At 52.2% G+C, this 17,471-nt stretch overlaps 1 long non-coding RNA gene across 1 annotated transcript in view; it reads left to right on the top strand.

Annotated features, from left to right (window-relative positions):
• The first annotated feature begins 3,650 nt into the window (after nt 1–3,650).
• LOC144578454 (uncharacterized) overlaps nt 3,651–17,471 on the top strand; it is a 48,601-nt gene continuing 34,780 nt past the window's right edge. The window contains exon 1 of the long non-coding RNA XR_013524281.1: nt 3,651–3,957. This is a non-coding gene — a long non-coding RNA (uncharacterized LOC144578454). The remainder of the gene's footprint in view (nt 3,958–17,471) is intronic.

Here is a 17,471-nt window from a genome sequence, read left to right as displayed (position 1 = left end):
AGGGGGAGCCACGACCACTTCAGTTCAGGCAATGACCCCCTCCCCTCAATTCTACTCCAGGCCTGTGGGGAATGTCTGACCCAAGGGCTGTGATCTCTGGACATCCCAGGAGCCTAGAGGTGGCCTGAATCAGAGGCTCTCATTAACCTGGTACCGACCTGAGTCATTCTGATTCTCCCCTTCATAGTAATTTGAACTGGAGATGTGGCGAAAAAGCCAGAAGGAGGCAGGGACAAATGAGTCACGTGCAACCTTCAGCGCAGCACTCCAGCCTGGCGTCTTGCAGCTCCTGCAAGACAGGGAGTCAATACAGTCCCCAATCCCAAACAGCATTCCAGGTCCCCAGCCCTTCTCCCCTAGCTCCACCTCCCTGCATTCCAATGACAGCCAAGTCTGAACATACCTGGACTCCTGATTTCCTCCTGCCCTTGTGCCTCTTCACAATGAGCCTGGTTACCTGAAGCAACCTGTTACTAAAGGCCCCTCATTGGCAGCACAGACACTGCTGGGGAGGAACATCTCAGAGGCAAAGTGGGTGCAGCTTTCTCTCCACTCAACTCCTCCACTCCCACCTTGGAGGCTAGGGAGTGTTACATGAGGGGGCCTGGCAGGCCTCTGGGACTCACAGGCTGCCATCAATGTGCTGACAGGCCTGGGATGCAAGGCTAAGTGGGGCAGCAGTGTGGCCAAGATAGGGCTGGGCCACAGAGAACCAGTCACAAGCCTGCATGTGTGTGCTGGGCAGGCAGCTGCCACATCTTCGCTGGCTGCATCAGGGCCCCTTGGTCACTCTGAGTCTCCAGCCTCAGTGAACAGTCTTGTGTTCACTGAATAACAGAAGCTGCTGTGGGCCCAGATGAGACTGGGGTCTGTCTGTCTTGTGATGGAAAGCCACTGGCTTTCCTGCCAAACAACTCATTCAGCAGATCCACGGCCTCTCTCCTTGGAGCATCTCCTGCTGATGCTGGGCCAGGCCTAGCCCAGGTCTTCAGAGATATCAACATCAGCATCACTCTGCATCTCAGGCCAGGCCCTTGGCTGAGAGACAGTGAATAGACCTGCAGAGTTTCCTAGGCACCTGCTATGTGCCTACATTTCCTAGGCACCTACTGTGTGCTTGAGTGGCACAGCTGAGCCACATGGAGCACAGGGAGATGGGTGAGACCTACTTCCGGCTCTGAGAAGTTACAACCCAGCAGGGAGATGTACAGCTTAGAGAACTAATCATCCCACATTCAGGTCGCAGTGTGATCAAAGCCTTGAGAGCCATTCCCCATAATCCAGGGACTAATGGTGGGTGAGCTCATAGCTCTGGGGATCCGAGAAGCTTGCACAGAGGAGTTAGCATTTGACTGGGTTTTGGCGACTGCATGAACATGGGGAGGCAGTTGGGAGCAGTGGACTGGGGCAGTAGGTTCCCAAAAAAGGGACTTTCAATCTTTGTTGACACATAATTAATATCAGTTGTGCCCAGGACTGTGGAGAAGCAGCTGGGGGAACAGAGGTTAGTGCCATGTGGTCCTCGCCATGAGGGAGAGCCAAACAGGCAGATGATGGCTGCAGCTCAGTGGGACAGGAGCTGCAGGTGAGGGAAGGGCAGCCGCAGTGGGAGCCCATGGAAGTAGCCTTGGTGAATGTCCTGCTGGGAAACAAGCACAGAGAGAGGGAGGTGTAGTCATATCCTGGCCCTCCCCACTTACACTTGATTGAACCTGAATCTGAAGGCACTGGAGAGCTGCTTTTGGAAGTCTGGGGCAGAGGCTGATGATATGGAGGGAAGGAGCACAGATGCCATCCTTTTGGGGGCCAGGCTCTCAATGTCACTGTTCCTTGAGTGTCCCTTCATTAGGTTTTCCCAAATATCTCCTGGGAATATGCATATGGTGGGGAGTGTGGGTTCATTCATTGCTGAGAGAACTGGGCACAGGGACAAGAAGTCATCTGATTTCTTCAGCACATTGTAGGTACCATTGCTTGTCATCTTCACAATGGCCTGTGGGGTGGGCTTCATGACCCAGTTTTACAGGCGAGGTCACTGCAATTCTCGCCCAGAGCAGGGCACATGCACAGGGAGGGCCAGGCTGCTCCCAAGAGGGCCAGGCCAGGCCTGTCCTCTGCAGAACAGAGGATTTTCTGCCCTCTTTGATGCGCTCCTACCTGAGGGATGCAGCTGAGTTTGTTTATTCTCAAAGGTCAGTGCGTGGTTGCCAGTTCATCATCTCTGTGGTCAGCAGGGGAAAAAGGCCAACAGGAGAATACCTGGGGTCGGGGGCCTGGGGGAATCCCCCCTGCTGGGGGAAGGGAGTGTTATGCAAGACACCAGTAGGCTCTGTGCGTGCACAGAGACCTTGAGGGACATTTCCCTAAATCTCAGGCACGCCCTTACACCCTTCACACACACCCCACCCTGCCCCTTCCCCCTCTCCAGAAAGAGAAGCTGTGAGACAAGCCCAGGGTGAAATGAACCAACAAGGACCTCTCTGTGCCCTTCACCTGGTTCCTCTAGGAGGAAGGGGAGGCTAATGCCCGGGAGCGGCCTCTGGGAGGAAGGGGAAGGATAATGCCCTCTCAAATGCCCCTCCCTGCTTCCCGCACCTACTCAGGTGCGCGAGGGAGCCCGCGGAGCCCGCGCTGCCCAGCCTGCGCGCCCTCGACCGCCCGAGGAGTTCCACGGCTCCACGCGCCGTCTCCCCGCCTCCGCCGACAGACCAAGGCTCGGCGCTTGCTATTTCGATCCGGAGGCGCCTTCTCTCCTCACCCTCAGAGAGAGACTGGGTCAAGGGCCCAGGCTGGGAAGCGGCGCCAGCTAGTAAAGGACCTCTCCACCCGCCAGGCCGGCGGAGAGCCGCAGAGAGAGGACGCTCAGAAAAGTCGGTCTCTCCCCAACCCAAACGATTGTGGAGCCTGTGAGAGCAACTGGTCCCCCAATCCTCCCCCCCCCCGCTGAGGAGGTGCGGGGGCACGGAAGGGGGGCTCGGCCCACCCAGCCGAGGAGCCTGGGGACGGCGGGAGGCCGGCTGGACCCCTGCAGGGCTTTCCCCACCCTCGGGTGTCAGAGTGGCCGAGGGAGAAAGGGCAGGGGCGCGCCGTCCGTCTGGGAGAGCAGCTCTGTCCTCTCCCGCCCGCAAGTGTGGGTGGGGAGGGGCTGTGTCAGCCTCCGTGCTGGGTTAAGGTTGGGGGGTATTTCGTCTGTCCACCTCAGCGGGGTAGGCCACCCTGACTGGGACCTGTCCTTGCGCGCCGGGGATCTGGACACCCCCTCCCCCAACAGGTTCCCGAGAGTCCGCTCGAGGTTAGACAGACCTAGGCGTGGTGTGCACGCGCGTGTGTCTGTGGGTGTGCGTGCGAGCGAGGCAAGAGGGTCTTGGCGTCCCCCGCACCCTCTCTGCCGGGTTCTATATTTTGCCTTTCTTTGTTCTCAAAATAGTAGGCGAGCGCGGCCGGCGCTGCCCTGGCGAGGGGTGGGGGCCCCGCGCTCGCTCGCGCAATCCGAGTTAGCTGCAGGGTTACAAACAGTCTCTCCCTGCTCCCCCGGCCTGAATTAATGTGTTACTATTTCGGGCGAGCCAGTGTTTCCAGGGGAAACCTAATGACGCAATGACGTCAATGCAGGTCAGCAGCAGACTCTCCGGGAGGGCGGGCGGGCTCCCGGCTTTCGGGCTCGGCGCAGTCTGCGGGCGGGAGGGCGCCGGCGAGGTGGCGAGGGCGGCGAGCGCGGGGGCGCGGGAGCCCCGGCCAAGCCCTGGGGACGGGAGGGCGCCCCCTCCCAGCGCCCGAACCCAGGCAACTTCCCGCAACCCGGGCAGGAGTTTCTCCGTAGCCCACGGACATCCGGGAGGCGTGTGGAGGGCAGGCGGGTAACCCCCACTCCCACCCCACCTTTATCCAGGGGCAGCCAGAGGAGCCAGCAGGTCGGGACTCGCTGAGGGGGCTCCACGCGGGGCCTCCCACGCACAGGTACGCGCTGGTCCTCGGGGTGTCCCCAGTTTGGGAGGGAGACACGCACAGTTGCTCCCGTCCACACTCCTCTCGTGTCCTGGCTCTATGACTGGGAGTCTGGGGAAAAAGAATGGGTGTCTGAGACGTACCCCTCCGCCGGTGTTGCCCCCCTTTTTCTGGGCGTAGGAGCGGGCTGCCTGCTCCTCTCCCGCGCCTTCCTAGTCTTGGGCTAGAACTGGGGCTTCCCACCAGCTGCGCCTCCCTTAGGGACGCCATCTGAGGTCGGAAGCAAAGCTGGAGGGGCGTCCAGGCCAGAGGACGAGGGCTGGGGCGGGAGCCTCTGCAGCCTAGTGGGAGCCGGCACCCACTGCAGGGTGCGTGAACAGGGCTGCCTGCGTGTGCTTGATTTGTGTCACTTCTGGGAGCGTAACCCGTGTGTCCACGGGGTGCCTATGCGCCCACGGAAGTCCGCTGTTTATGCGTGTCAGTGCCATAGGCTTGGGAACACCTCGTGCACCCGTGGTACTTGCCTGGAGAGTAGGAGGCCAGCGAGGGAGCAGCCCTGCTCCAGGGTCTCTTCCCTGCTCTTCCCGGCAGTTGGCCCAGATTACAAATCCCACTCGCAGCAGGGTCGCGGCCCACTTTCCCCACAGCCGCAGCTTTGGGTGGCTGCACACTTCTAAATGCTCATCTGCCTTCTTGACCGAACTCCTTGTGCCCTTCCCTCCTTGGAGAGTGAGTAGAAGAGGGGATAGGGAGGGATCCGTTTCCATCCCCCGCGATCACCTCACCTAGGGTGGAAGCGCAAGCTCGGCTGGGTTGTGTCCGCCCCCTTGACGGCGGCTCTCAGTTTTCAGCACCAGGATCCGGACAGCTCCACGTCCGGACCTACATTGCCTTTTTCTTTGCCCGGGCCTGGAACGCCCCCGCCGTGGCCTCTTTAGCTTCCAGCTAGCTCCAGAATCCGATCCCAGACCCTCCTCCCTGCCCCCAACACAAACACACAATCGGGTCCTCGCCTCCCCCATCCCGGACCTCCCCACGAGCTCCCAGAGGTAGAGCCTGCCTGGGAAATCTCTGAAATTGACTGTCAGGCATCACCCCATCATGGCTTGGCTTTCTCCAAAGGGCCGGGACTGAAGAGAGACTGCTAAGGCCCTGCCGCAGGCTCCCCTTTCCCACCTCAGTTCATTAAAATAAGTAAATAAAGCCAGATTCCTTCCCCAAAAGGAAGCCAGGCTTCAGAAGAAGGCTCTGCTGGATCCAGGATTTTCTAAATTTTAGAAACGCAACTGGTGGCCCCTGGGACCCGCTTCCAGACATTCTCAGAGGCCCTCCTTCCTCTCTTTTTCTAAATCTAGGCCTCCTGGGGTGGAAGGGGATGGAATGAACCCCAACCACCTCTCCACCTCCAGCAGCAGAGAGGGTTCAGATGATGTCATGGCTTTGAGGGGGCTGGATGGGATAATGCCTGTGCAGATTCTCACCAGAGATGTGCCCTGGGCTGCCCAAGGCCCCTTTAGAGGTGACTTTTGTGGGGCCAGGGCTTCATGCAGATTGCATTCACTGGGATGTGGCCACACAGAGGCCTCTGAGAAAGCCCCCATCCCAAGTGGAATCCAGGATACAGCAACTCTACCTGTGGTTCTCCCCACCCCTTTAGCTGACAGACACCAGATATGTTATTGGAATATCGTCCCAGTTGCCTCTCCTTAGTGAGAGAGAAAGTTGTCTCCTTAGTGTCATCCCAAACTCTCCAGGAAGAGCAGAAAGGGTGTATGTGATGCCTCAGCTGATGCAGGGATGGATGAAGAAAGTCAGTAAGTCCTCTCTCTCCATCCTGCCCTCCCCTGCTTCTGAGAACTTTGGCAAGCTAGAGATGGGGAGCCCTTCTACCTGGAAATCAGGCAACTCTTCCTCTCTCCACATTCTTCTCTCTCAGGTGGCAGAGATGAGGCCAACCTTGTCAGATGCGGCCCAGGGCATATCCATGTGTTGTCTCTGTTCCGCTGAGGCGAGGGCAGGAGAGGAGATCTGGGCTTGGAGAGGAGGGTGCCTCTTTGCAGAAGCTCTGGGACCTGGGGCAAGGCTTGCACAGTCAGCAGGAAATGGCCTTTTCTCTGAAGCAGCCATTGTTCTGCCTGCTGCTGAGCTACCAGAAAGAGGAGAGAAAAATCCCCACAGGCTGGGGACAAGGGAAGGAGAGGCAGCCACCCCAGTCCAGTGGCACTTCCTTCTGACAGGGTAGAAGCCTAAGCCCAGCTTCTGTGATATGCTCAGAGTGTTCATGGGTCTCAAGGGAAGACTGAAAATGGCTGTTCTCTCAAATGAATTAATTTTCAGACAAAAAGATCTGGGTGTGAGTTGGTTAAGGAGGTGGCAGTGTGGACAAAACACACAGAGAGCAAGGGCCTTCCACTAAAGGTCAGTGGCCTCCCCAGGGTCTTTCAGCCCAAATCCAGTCCTCTGGGAGTGCAAAGCTGCCGCCATCTGCTTAGCCCCATGTCTGGCCACTTTCCAAGCTTCCCTGGCTTCATGACCTTACTCTGTGCTCAGCTGGGTTAACATCTGGCTGCAGCCTCAGGGAAAGGCTGGCCAAGGTCAGTCAGGTACAGGGAAGTTTGCTGGTGTATATGAGCATGGTTTTGCACAGCAGGGACCTTGGAGAGGAAAGCCTGGAAAGGTGCAGGGCCCCACCCTGCAGGAAGCCAGCACAGTGACATTGTACTGGGCATTCGGGAGAGAGCCCAAGCCTCTGCAGTTGGCCTTGTCTGACTGCAGGCATCATGGGCCAGAGGAACTTCTGGTCTTTTAAGTGCCCTGGGTTGGGTGCTCAGCAGGGTGCTGGACTGACGCAGCACCATACCCAGCACAGTGGGCCAAATTCTCCCTTCAGCCTGTGCTTTTGTTTAAGCAAGTCCTTATGATGAGCCTCAGTTTATCCATCTGCATAAAGGGGATTAGCTGAAGCAGAGAAGGGACCCATTGGCTTGTCCTGAGTGCTTCTGAACATTTTATATTAGCATTTGAAGTCAGAGCTTCTCAGGAGAGCTTGCTCCTTTGTTTACTAAAATGTCTGGGTTCCTGAGAGGCTCAGGGTGCCTTGTGGTGTGGGGAAGGCTGATTCAGAGTCAGTGGTAACTTTATCACCTCCTGGCCACGTTCTCTTCCTGCCAGGGTCTCAGTCTCTTGTAGATGGAAGCCCAAGTCCCACTGTTCAGAAATCAGGGACCCACTGTGCCCATGGAAAGCAGGTACGAAGAACAGCTCCAGGCTGGCCAAACCCACCCAGCCCTGACCCCCAATCCAGACTCCAGCTGGCAGCTCCCATGCCCCAAAACAAAGGACAGGAGGATCTATGGCAAAATGGAAAGAGCTCTAAAGTTTACTCTCGGGGACAAGAAGGCCATGGTCTTCCCTCCTACAAGGAATTATGTGGAGGCCTCCTGATCACCTCACTGTCTGACAGCTGGACCCCTGGGTACAGCAGAGGCTGAGCCAAGGTCTGAGAAAGCTGGGACAGGTAACTAACTGTGCATTCATCCCCAAGTGGAGCTTCCCAGGAGACCTAGATCTCATGGCCAAGCCTGCTGTTTGGATTGTGCAGCAGGCATACTCACAGTGCCAGTGCCTTCAAGCCATTTTACTGAGGGTGAAGTTCATGAGACTGGGAGGCATCCCCTTGGCATAGAAGAGCACCCCGTGGGCAGTGCCTCTGCTTCCCTAGAGGCTGCAGGGTGCAGGGTCGGTGCTGACAGTGGGGAGTTGGGCGGGACTGACCTAGCCCTGTCTCTCCTGGCTGTGTGACCTTGGACTCAACATTTCCTCTCACAGCATGAACACAAATGAAGCACTAGCCATGGCCCTTCATGGGGCTGTAGTTAGAGTTGATGAGATACAGTGGAGACAAGCATGACTCCCTGTCATGGGAGTGGGCAGGTACTATTTACCCAGAGAATACCACAAATGTTGTTCTCTCTTGGCAAGCTTTCCTGCTGCCGGGGTCTCAGCCTCTCCCTACGAATGGAAGCCCAGGCACCGCCATTCAGGAATATAAGGAGGTCCCCTCCCCAGGATGGGGGGATTTAGGGTTTGTGTTAGTCCACAGCTTTGTTAAGTGACCCGTTCTGGCCACTTCCTATCCACCCTGTTGGTAAACGAGGGATTCCCTGCCCTAAATAGTACGAGATGGCTGAACATACAACACCGGACAATGGCAGATGAGATTGGCAGCAGTTTATTTGCCACCTGCCTTCACAGCCTGGGGGAGGAGGATGCAGCACGCCATGCAGGGCATATGAGGGTTGCAGCCAGGAGTGGCACCAGGAGCTGAGCAAACACCACAGGCTGTGGGAGGCAGCTTTATAGTGACAGAGGGTGTGGTATCCCTGGTTCCTGCAGGAGGCTATGATTGGCTTGTTTGAATAAATTTGTGGGCTGGCTGGGTAGTGAAACCCATTAGGCTGAACATCAGGTGCAATGCGGCTGTCCTGTCCAATAGGAAACTAGCCAGGTGGGGAGCTTTTCCCCCCAGGTGGGGAGGAGCATGTCTGGAGAGAGCCAGAGGATTCGTGGTTAGGCCTTTGGGACTCAAAGATGTCAAGACAGCCCTTGAATTGTAGGCCTTAAAATACAATGCTTCAGACCCTGTGCCCAATCTCACTAATCTTTACAACATCCCTGTGAGATAGTTACATTTCACAGATGAGGAAACTGAGGCAGGGTATGAGCAAGACCACCAGGTCTCCCAACTCCGCAGCACATGCTGTCTGTACTACCCATCAGGGAGGACACCTGCAAGCTGCAGCCACTTCCCAAAGCAGGCAGAGTGAGTGGCGCTGTCTCCTGATGCCCTAGAAGTTCTTTCCCCTTTTTAGAACAGGATTCTCTGCAGCTTTGTTTCTAGTTGGGATGTAATTGAACAGAACCTCAGACTCTCTTTGGTGCCCTCTGATTGCAGATTGTGGAGCTGGTAAATGGATTTGCATATTAAGTCAATGACATTTCTGTTGAAGGTCAAGGCTTCAGACTGTGGAGTTGAGCTGACCAGATTGGTGGGGAGACCTGGGATCCAGACCAGCCTAGTCCCTCCCTCGCTGTGTGGCTTTGGGCAACCTTTCCTCTTCTGGGCTTCTCAGCAGTAACCAGAGGGGATTAGATGGGCTTGAAGATGATTTCAGTTTTGTTTTGAGATGGGATCTTGCTCTGTTGCTTAGGCCAGAATGCAGTGGTGTGATGATAGGTCACTGCAGCCTCAAACTCCTGGCTCTTCAAACACCTCAGCCTCCTAAAGTGTTGTGATTACAGGTGTGAGCCATTGTGTCCAGCCAGCCCTTTCAGTTTCATTGAGTGGCGAATCCTCAAGGTCTTTACCTGTGAAATAAAAGGTCCTATCCATGCAGGCAGAGGATTTGAAGGCAAGTGGTTGGAGGCCATTTTTGTTCCTGTGGAGTAGCGAAGAGTCATGCTGACTTAGTCTCTTGGGGTGAACAGATGGTAAAATGGTAGGAGTGTAAGTAGGAGTGTAAGTCCGAACCTTTCCCCAGTCCCAATCCCAGCCCAGCCTCACCTGTGTCAAGAAATTGACTGGACTTTGCTGGCCAAGGCCTATTTCCAGGAAATGCTCTGAGGACAGAAAAGTCTGTGAAATTTTGCCATCTGGTTTTTAGAGCCCTGGAACCCTGAGTTGACCACCCAAACCCAGCTCAGCCAGGCAGACCCTCCCCTCCAGGACCATCTCTTGGGCCGTAGGCATTGGCTACACCTTTCAATTTTTTCCTTCCCCTCCTGTGGGGTTGCTGGATTTAACAAATAAATGCCCAGCGAAATTTTAATTTCAGTTGAATGCAATGATTATTTTTTAGGTACAGGGTCTTGCTCTGTTGCCCAGGCTGGAGTGCAGTAGTGCAGTCACAGCTCATTGCAGCCTCAAACTCCTGGGCTCAAGTGATCCTCCCATCTTAGCCTCCTGAGTAGCTGGCAGCTTCAAGTGTGCCACCATGCCTAACTAATTAAAAAACAAAAAATTGTAGAGACAGTGTCTTGCTATTTTGCCCAGGCTGGCCTCCCAAAGTGCTAGGATTATAGGTGTGAGCCACTGAACCCAGTGTCAAACAAATCTTAATATAAATTTGTCTCAAGAGTCCCTGTTCCTTGGACCCAGAACCTATCTACACTAGAATCTGTCTCCTCCATCCTCAGCCTCTTGTATTTTGAGGCCCAGGGTTTCTTCTGCCTCCAGGGACAGGAGTGTGCCAGCTTGGCCCAGGGACTTGGTATATGCGTATATGATGCTGATAAAACGGAAAATAATAACAGCAGCTGAGAAAGCTGAGTTCCAAGCTCAAATCACTGGGGTGGGCTGGATTTGAACCTGAGTTTTTGTGTTCATTTTGTGCTTTTCCCTCAGCACCAGGGTAGGTTTACAGAGTCAGCTCACAGGAGAGGAATCTGGTGCAAAACTGCAGGCTTATTGCCATGGGTCAGGTGGCAGCACAGCGGTGTGCGCTGAGAGCAGCGGGTAGGCCCTGTCCCTGTGCAGGGCTAAGCAGCCCACCATGCGGCATCCAGGCTGCAGGCCAGGCTGCTTTACAGGGGTTGTGTTTGATTCCACCTCCCAGTCTGCCGACGAATGCAAGTCCTCATGACTTCCCCTTTAGTGGCCTGGGATGTTACTGAACCATCTGCTCCCTAGCTGGGCTTGCAGCTGGGAGTTCATGCATGATGGAAACTTTTCCTGCCAGTGTTCGGTGTTTGAAGCCAACCTGATGGGGGTGGGGTGCAAGTGGTGTCCCCATATATTGGGGAGGTGAAGACAGGCTCCTGCATGGGCACTCGTCCAAATTCCATTTGGGGCTTGTTGACTTCCAGACATCTCCACTAAAACTGGGGTAAGGAAGTGGGAGCATGTATTTTTAATCTCATTTTGGATATGAGGCTGAATTAACTTCTCTGAGATGACACAGTGCATAGCTAGAGAGCCTCAGGCCTGACATCACACTTACTCTTCCTTCTGGACTCATGATCTCTCATATCTGTGGCCATTCCCTGGAGGTAGAGCCTGAAAACAAAGCCTCTCACCCTGGCTGTGTGTGAGAATCACTTAGGGAGGTTTATAAACACACAGGTTCAATGTCAAAGATTCTGATTTAGTTCCTCTGGGTTCTGCAAGACACCAGTGGGTAGTGAAGGCTCCCAGGTAATTCTAGGGAGCACATAGGGCTAGGGGTCATCACTGAGGAAGTAAGAGATGGCATAAGCCAGTGGCTCCCAGACCTTACTGCACATTGGAATCATGGGAGATCTTTAAAAATACTGACATTCTGATTTGATTAGTGTAAAAATCAGGATTTTGACCAAATGTGGTGTCTCCAGCCTTTAATCCCAGCACTTTGGAAGGCTGAGGTGGGAGGATCACTGGAGGCCAGGAGTTTGAGACCAGCCAGGGCAACAAACCCTGCACCCCCACCTCTATTTTTTAAAAATTAAAAATTAGCCAGGCATGGTGGTGTGCACCTGTATTCTTAGCTACTGGGGAGACTAAGGAATGAGGATCTCTTGAGCCCAGGAGGTCTAGGATGCAGTGAGCTATGATGGCACCACTGCACTCCAGTCTGGGTGATAGAGTAAGACTGTCTCTAAAAACTAAAAAAAAAATTAAGGCAGGGTACAGTGGCTCACACTTGTAATCCAAGGACTGTGGGAGGCCAAGGTGGGCGGATCACTTGAGATCAGGAGTTCAAGACCAGCCTGGCCAACATAGTGAAACGCCATCTCTACTAAAAATACAAAAATTGGCTGGATATGGTGGCAGGCACTTGTAATCCCAGCTACTTGAGAGGCTGAAGCAGAAGAATCGCTTGAACCAGGAGGCGGAGGTTGCAGAGAGCCGAGGTCTCTGGCTCGAGGTCACTGTACTCCAGCCTGGGTGACAGAGTGAGACTGCATCTCCAAAAAATATATATATATTTTTATAAGTTCTCCAGGTGATTCTAATATTCAGCAAAGTTTGAAAACCATTGGCATACAATAGGGCCTTGCTCCTCTGAGTGTGGTCAACAAACCAGCAGCATCAAGGCCATCTGAAAGCTTATTAGAAATGCAGAATCTCAGGCCTCACCCTGGACCTGTTGAATCAGAATCTGCATTTTTTTCTTTTTCTTTTTTTTTCTGAGATAAAGGTTTACTCTTGTTGTCCAGGCTGCAGTGCAATGGCACGATCTCAGCTCACTACAATCTCTGCCACCCAGGTTCAAGAGATTCTCCTGCCTCAGCCTCCCGAGTAGCTGGGATTACAGGCATGTGCCACCACGCCTGGCTAATTTTTGTATTTTTAGTGGAGATGGGGTTTCAGCATGTTGGCCAGGTTGGTCTAGAATGTGCATTTTAACAAGACTCCCAGATAATTTGCATACCTATTAAAACGTGGCCTAGGGAATGATATGATGATGAGGCAGATAAGGGTGTAATTTTCGAGTCAATCCCTCTGCTCATTCATTGATGCAGTCATTTTACTCATAATCACTGAGTACACGTCTGCGCTAGTATGTGCCAGGCACGGCGTATTCAAAGAGGAACAAGGCTGAAAGTTATACCAGCTCTTGGTTATAACACAAGGGCAATACCAGCACCTGTGGAAGCTTGCAGAGCACACTGTGCGAGACAGCACAGGAAGGTGCCCTTTGCTGCCTGGGGAGCAAAGGAATTGTCTCGCAGGGCCTGGGATGTTCATAGGTTGTAACAGATGCTCAGGAAAGCTGCAGGGGAGGTGAACTGTGCAGGATGGTGAAGGGTGCCTGCGGCATTCACTGTGGACAATGAGGAGCCTCTGAAGGCTTTAGGTAAGAAGGAGAAGAATGTCATGAGTCAGATTGGCCTTTGTGGTAGAGAACTCTAGAAGAGAAAGTGGAAGAACTGGAATAGAGAAAACCTGGTGGTCATCAACACCAATAGTTGGGACTCAGAAAGAATCCAGAGGCCAGCTGGGTATGGTGGCTCACACCTGTAATCTCAAGCTGGGAGGATTGCTTGAGGCCAGGAGTTCAAGACCAGCCCGAGCAATATAGTGAGACGCCATCTCTACAATAATAATAATAAATAAACAAAAGAAAACAAAGAATTCAGAGGCCTCTTGATGATGAGGATGGCAGAGGGGGTGGAGAGGAAGGCCAGGTTCAGGAAATGGTCCTGAGAGATGATCTAGGTCCAGGATTTAGGCAGATTGCATACAGAGTTAGAAAAACTGAGGATCAGCATGACTCCCAGATGTGCAGCTCAGGCAATTTCATGGAGGTAGCACCATTCATTGAGATAAAGAACTGTGGAGGGCTGGGCACAGTGGCTCATGCCTGTAATCCCAGCACTTTGGGAGGCTGAGGCAGGCAAATCATGAGGTCAGGAGTTCAAGACAAGCCTGACCAACATGGTGAAACCACGTCTCTACTAAAAGCACAAAAATTAGCCGGGCATGGTGGTGCACAACTGTAATCCCAGCTACTCAGGAGGCAGAGGCAGGAGAATTGCTTGAACCAGGAAGGTGGAGGTTGCAGTGAGCCAAGATTGCACCGCTGCACTCTAGCCTGGGCAACAGAGCAAGACTCTGTCTCAAAAACAAAAACAAAAACAAACCCTGGAGGCAGAGTAACCCTGGACAGGTGGAGCAGAAAGTTGTGAATTCAGGACTGGAGCTGAGAAGCTGAGGCTGAAGTAAATTAGGGTGTCAGCAGCAGGGGCCTGCTGAAGCCATAGGAGTGAGTGGAGTAACGTAGGGTGGGAAAGGGAGAGAACAGACAGCGGAATCCATTATTCAAAGGAAGGTGGGAAGAAGAAAAGGAGAAGCGGGGAGGGAGGTGGGAGAAGTGGGAAGGAGCCAGTGAAGACAAACTCGAATCAGAAGAGGAAACAAAACTCCTGAAAACAAAAACACATTCAGGAGAAAGGGCATGACTGTGGAGTAAAGTGCTGCAGAGAATGTAAGCAGGAGGTGGGGACTAGCAACGGGGTTTGATAATGAGGCCATCAGCTAGTTTCTGAGCTCAGAGGAAAAAGTTAAGTGGCTCCAGATGCAAAGGGAAAGGAGGTAACTACAGAACCGCAACTCCAGGCACTGCGAGGAGATGGGATTCAGAGCACAGAGAGGAATGAATCTTGGAGAGCGGAGGGAGGTGTACGCTGTTCCCATCGGTGTTCTCAGACAAGGCACAAAAGTGTCTGCTGACAGCTGGGAGGAAATGCTGGGCTGGGCGGCCTGAGTTGGTGGCTGGGGCTCTGGGGAGTGGGACAGAGGTGGGAGGCGGGGTTCCCCTCTGCAGTGGCCCCAGAAGCCTGGATGGCATTGTATTTTCTCCAGCCACAGAGGCCCAGGAGGTGAGCAGAATGAAGGTGGCTGGTTTCCTTTAGGTTTGGGGATTAGCCAAGCTGAAGGGCAAGAAAGCAAGGACAAGGGTGCTGTGAGAGCACCATCTTCAGAGTCGTTTCCCTGGCCTTTGTCTTCGGAAAGTCAAAAGTGGGGACAGTCATAAAAAATTAAAAAAAAAAAAAGTGGGGACAGTCATCCCCTACTCAGTGAACCTTTTACCTGGGGGATGATGGCTAATGGGCTGCTGGTTCCTTGGTCGGAATGGTTCTATTTGGAAGGAGGAAGCACCACAGATGTCCCCTGTGTCCTGCAGCCCAGATGGCTGTAGAGACTAGAGACCACCAGGCTCAGCTGCCCCAGGGTTGACTCTTCAGCTCCTGAAGGAATCCGAGGATCCCGGGGTTAGAAGGGAACTTAACGATCAACTAGTCCAGTGGTTCTCATGCAGCGGTGACCCCCACAGGCATTTTGAACATAGATGGGGATATGTCTAAAACTGCACAACAATTAGAAGACTGCTACCCATATTTCGTAGGTATAGGCCAGGTATGCCTGGCCTTATGCAATGCACAATTCAATCCTGCACAGCAAATTCTATCCATTTACATGTTGAAAAGCATATTCTTGAGGCCAGGCATGGTGGCTCACACCTGTAATGCCAGCACTTTGGGAGGCTGAGGTGGGTGGATCACAAGGTCAGGAGTTCAAGACCAGCCTGACCAACATGGTGAAACTCCATCTCTACTAAAAATATAAAAACTAGCCAGGCGTGGTGGCAGGTGCCTGTAATCCAAGCTACTGGGGAGGCTGAGGCAGGAGAATCGCTTAAACCCAGGAGGCGGAAGTTGCAGTGAGCCAAGATTGCACCACTGCACTCCAGCCTGGGAAACGGAGACAGACTCTGTCTCAAAAAAGAAAAGAAAAGAAAAGAAAAGCATACTCCTATAAATTACATCATTTAAATTTTATATATCAGGGAAGTGTATTGATTCTAAAAAATATGTCAGTTTTTTAAAAGTAGGGTTTTATTCTGTTACTTTATTTCAGGATAATAAGAGGATATTATCAAATATTTGCTATAAAAGAGGGTGTTTTCATTCTGGCAGTTAAAAAAGGATCTTGTTACAATCTCTCACTCAGTGAGTGGAATTCCCTCTACAGCAACTCTAATAACTAGTTGCCCAGCTCTGCTTGAACATCTTTAGGGCAGGGACCTCATCACCTCTCCAGGTCATCTGTCCTGTCATCAGGGAGCTGGCTGTTAGAAAGTGATTGCACACAAAGAGCTGAACCTGTCATTGAGCATCGTCCACCTCTGACTGGTCCTGGTCAGGTCCTTCAAGGCTACATAGAACATGTCAGCTCTTCTACGTAAGATATCCTTGATATTTGTAGATGACTGCATTAGTCCATTTTTGCAGTACTATAAAGAAATACTGGAGACTGGGTAATTTACAAAGAAAAAAGGTTTAATCCGCTCATCGTTCTGCAGGTTGTACGAGAAGCATGGCAGCATCTGCTCAGCTTCTGGAGAGGCCTCGGGAAACTTACATGGAGGAAAGTAAAGGGGGAAGCAGGCACATCTTACAGGGCTGGAGCACAAGGAAGGAGAGAGGGGAGGTGCCACACACTTTTAAACAACTAGATCTCCTGAGAACTCCATCATGAGAACAGCACCAACGGGAAAGCATTCATGAAGGATCTACCCCCACAATCCAGTCACCTCCCACCAGGACCTATCTCCAACATGGGGGATTACAACAGAACATGACATTTGGGTGGGGACACAGATCCGAACCACATCAATGACTGTTTACCCCATGCCCCCCACTACTGTCTTCTCTTCTCCAGACAGAATGTCCACAGGCCCTTTACCATCTGTATGTGACATTCCTTGTTACTCTGGCCAATCTAGGCACTGTACTAAACATGAGGGATTCAGAGAGACCAGGAGGTTCAATTCTGTTTCATGTTTATTTTACAGACTGTTGACTGACCTGTGCCATTCACTGTGCTCAGCTCTGTGGACACAAAGGTGATTTAGAAGCAGCTGTTGTCCCTGGGAGCTCAGCCAGCAGTGAAACAGTCTCATAAAATAGAGAATTAAACACATATTCATTTCCCTTTTATTCCAAGACATCCTCTAGACTTATAGGAAGGAGATTTAAAAGAAAACTTTAATATGCAATGAGGAAGAGAGGCCATCAGTAGATGAAGATTCTACCAAGTTCTAGAAGATGAAGAGCAAGTGGAGCAGGGCGTGGCATAGCCACGTAATAGAGAGGAGGAAGCATTAGCTTAGAGCATTCAAAGAAGGGGGTTTGGGAAAGAAGGAGCTTATTTGCCCCCGGAGAACCCCTAAGAGGGGTCCCCTAAGGGCCAGGTGTGGTGGAAGGCAAGAAAGAGCTGGTACCAGAATAGGGGGGTTATTTGAAAGTCCACGTATAAAACAGCCCCTACACCAAACACAGCATTTACAGGCAGGGCCCTGTCCCTCAGCCAGAACACTGGAATTCCCTTCTCAGGATGATTGAGTTGTCCCACAGAACAGGCATGTGAGGGTGCCACTGAACCAGCTCCCCTGACAACACAAAAGCCACACTCAGTTCCTAAGAAAATCCCACTCACAAACACACAGCTCCCACATGATCAGTGTCTTATTCTTAAGTATATAAATAGACATAACCAAGGCTAATCCACCCCCAAGGAAAGTCCAGTGTGATTGAGACGGAGGAAAACAAAGAGAAAACCCCCTGAGGAAATGGAAGTAGCATAAGAACAGAAAAGCACTGAAAACAAAATAAACGAATCCTTGAATTAACGTCCACCATTAAGTACCGAAAAGGAAACCTCAGAGGACAAGAAAGTGCTCTTGAAAATTAAAATGCTTTAAAAATGACTGCCCAATAAAATATTCAGTAGAGTTATCGATAAAGTTAAGGAAACCCCCCAGAAAGTAGAAGATAAAAATTCAGCAGAATTGGAAAATGCAGTTGAAGAAATCTCCCAGAAAGCACAATAACAAGACAAAAGGAAAAGATTATAAAACGGAAAGGAGAATCAATTTCATAGGTTTATATTGGACTCACAGGAGTTCCAGAACAGAAAATTGAAGGGAGGAAGTTATCAAATACATAATACAGGAAAATTCTCAACCCCGAAGTGCAGAGGTCTT

The sequence above is a fragment of the Callithrix jacchus genome, chromosome 11 (genome assembly GCF_049354715.1).
Source record: "Callithrix jacchus isolate 240 chromosome 11, calJac240_pri, whole genome shotgun sequence".
Classification (NCBI taxonomy): domain Eukaryota; kingdom Metazoa; phylum Chordata; class Mammalia; order Primates; family Cebidae; genus Callithrix; species Callithrix jacchus.
Note: the sequence above shows the minus strand (reverse complement) of the source record. Positions and strands in the feature narration are given on the sequence as shown.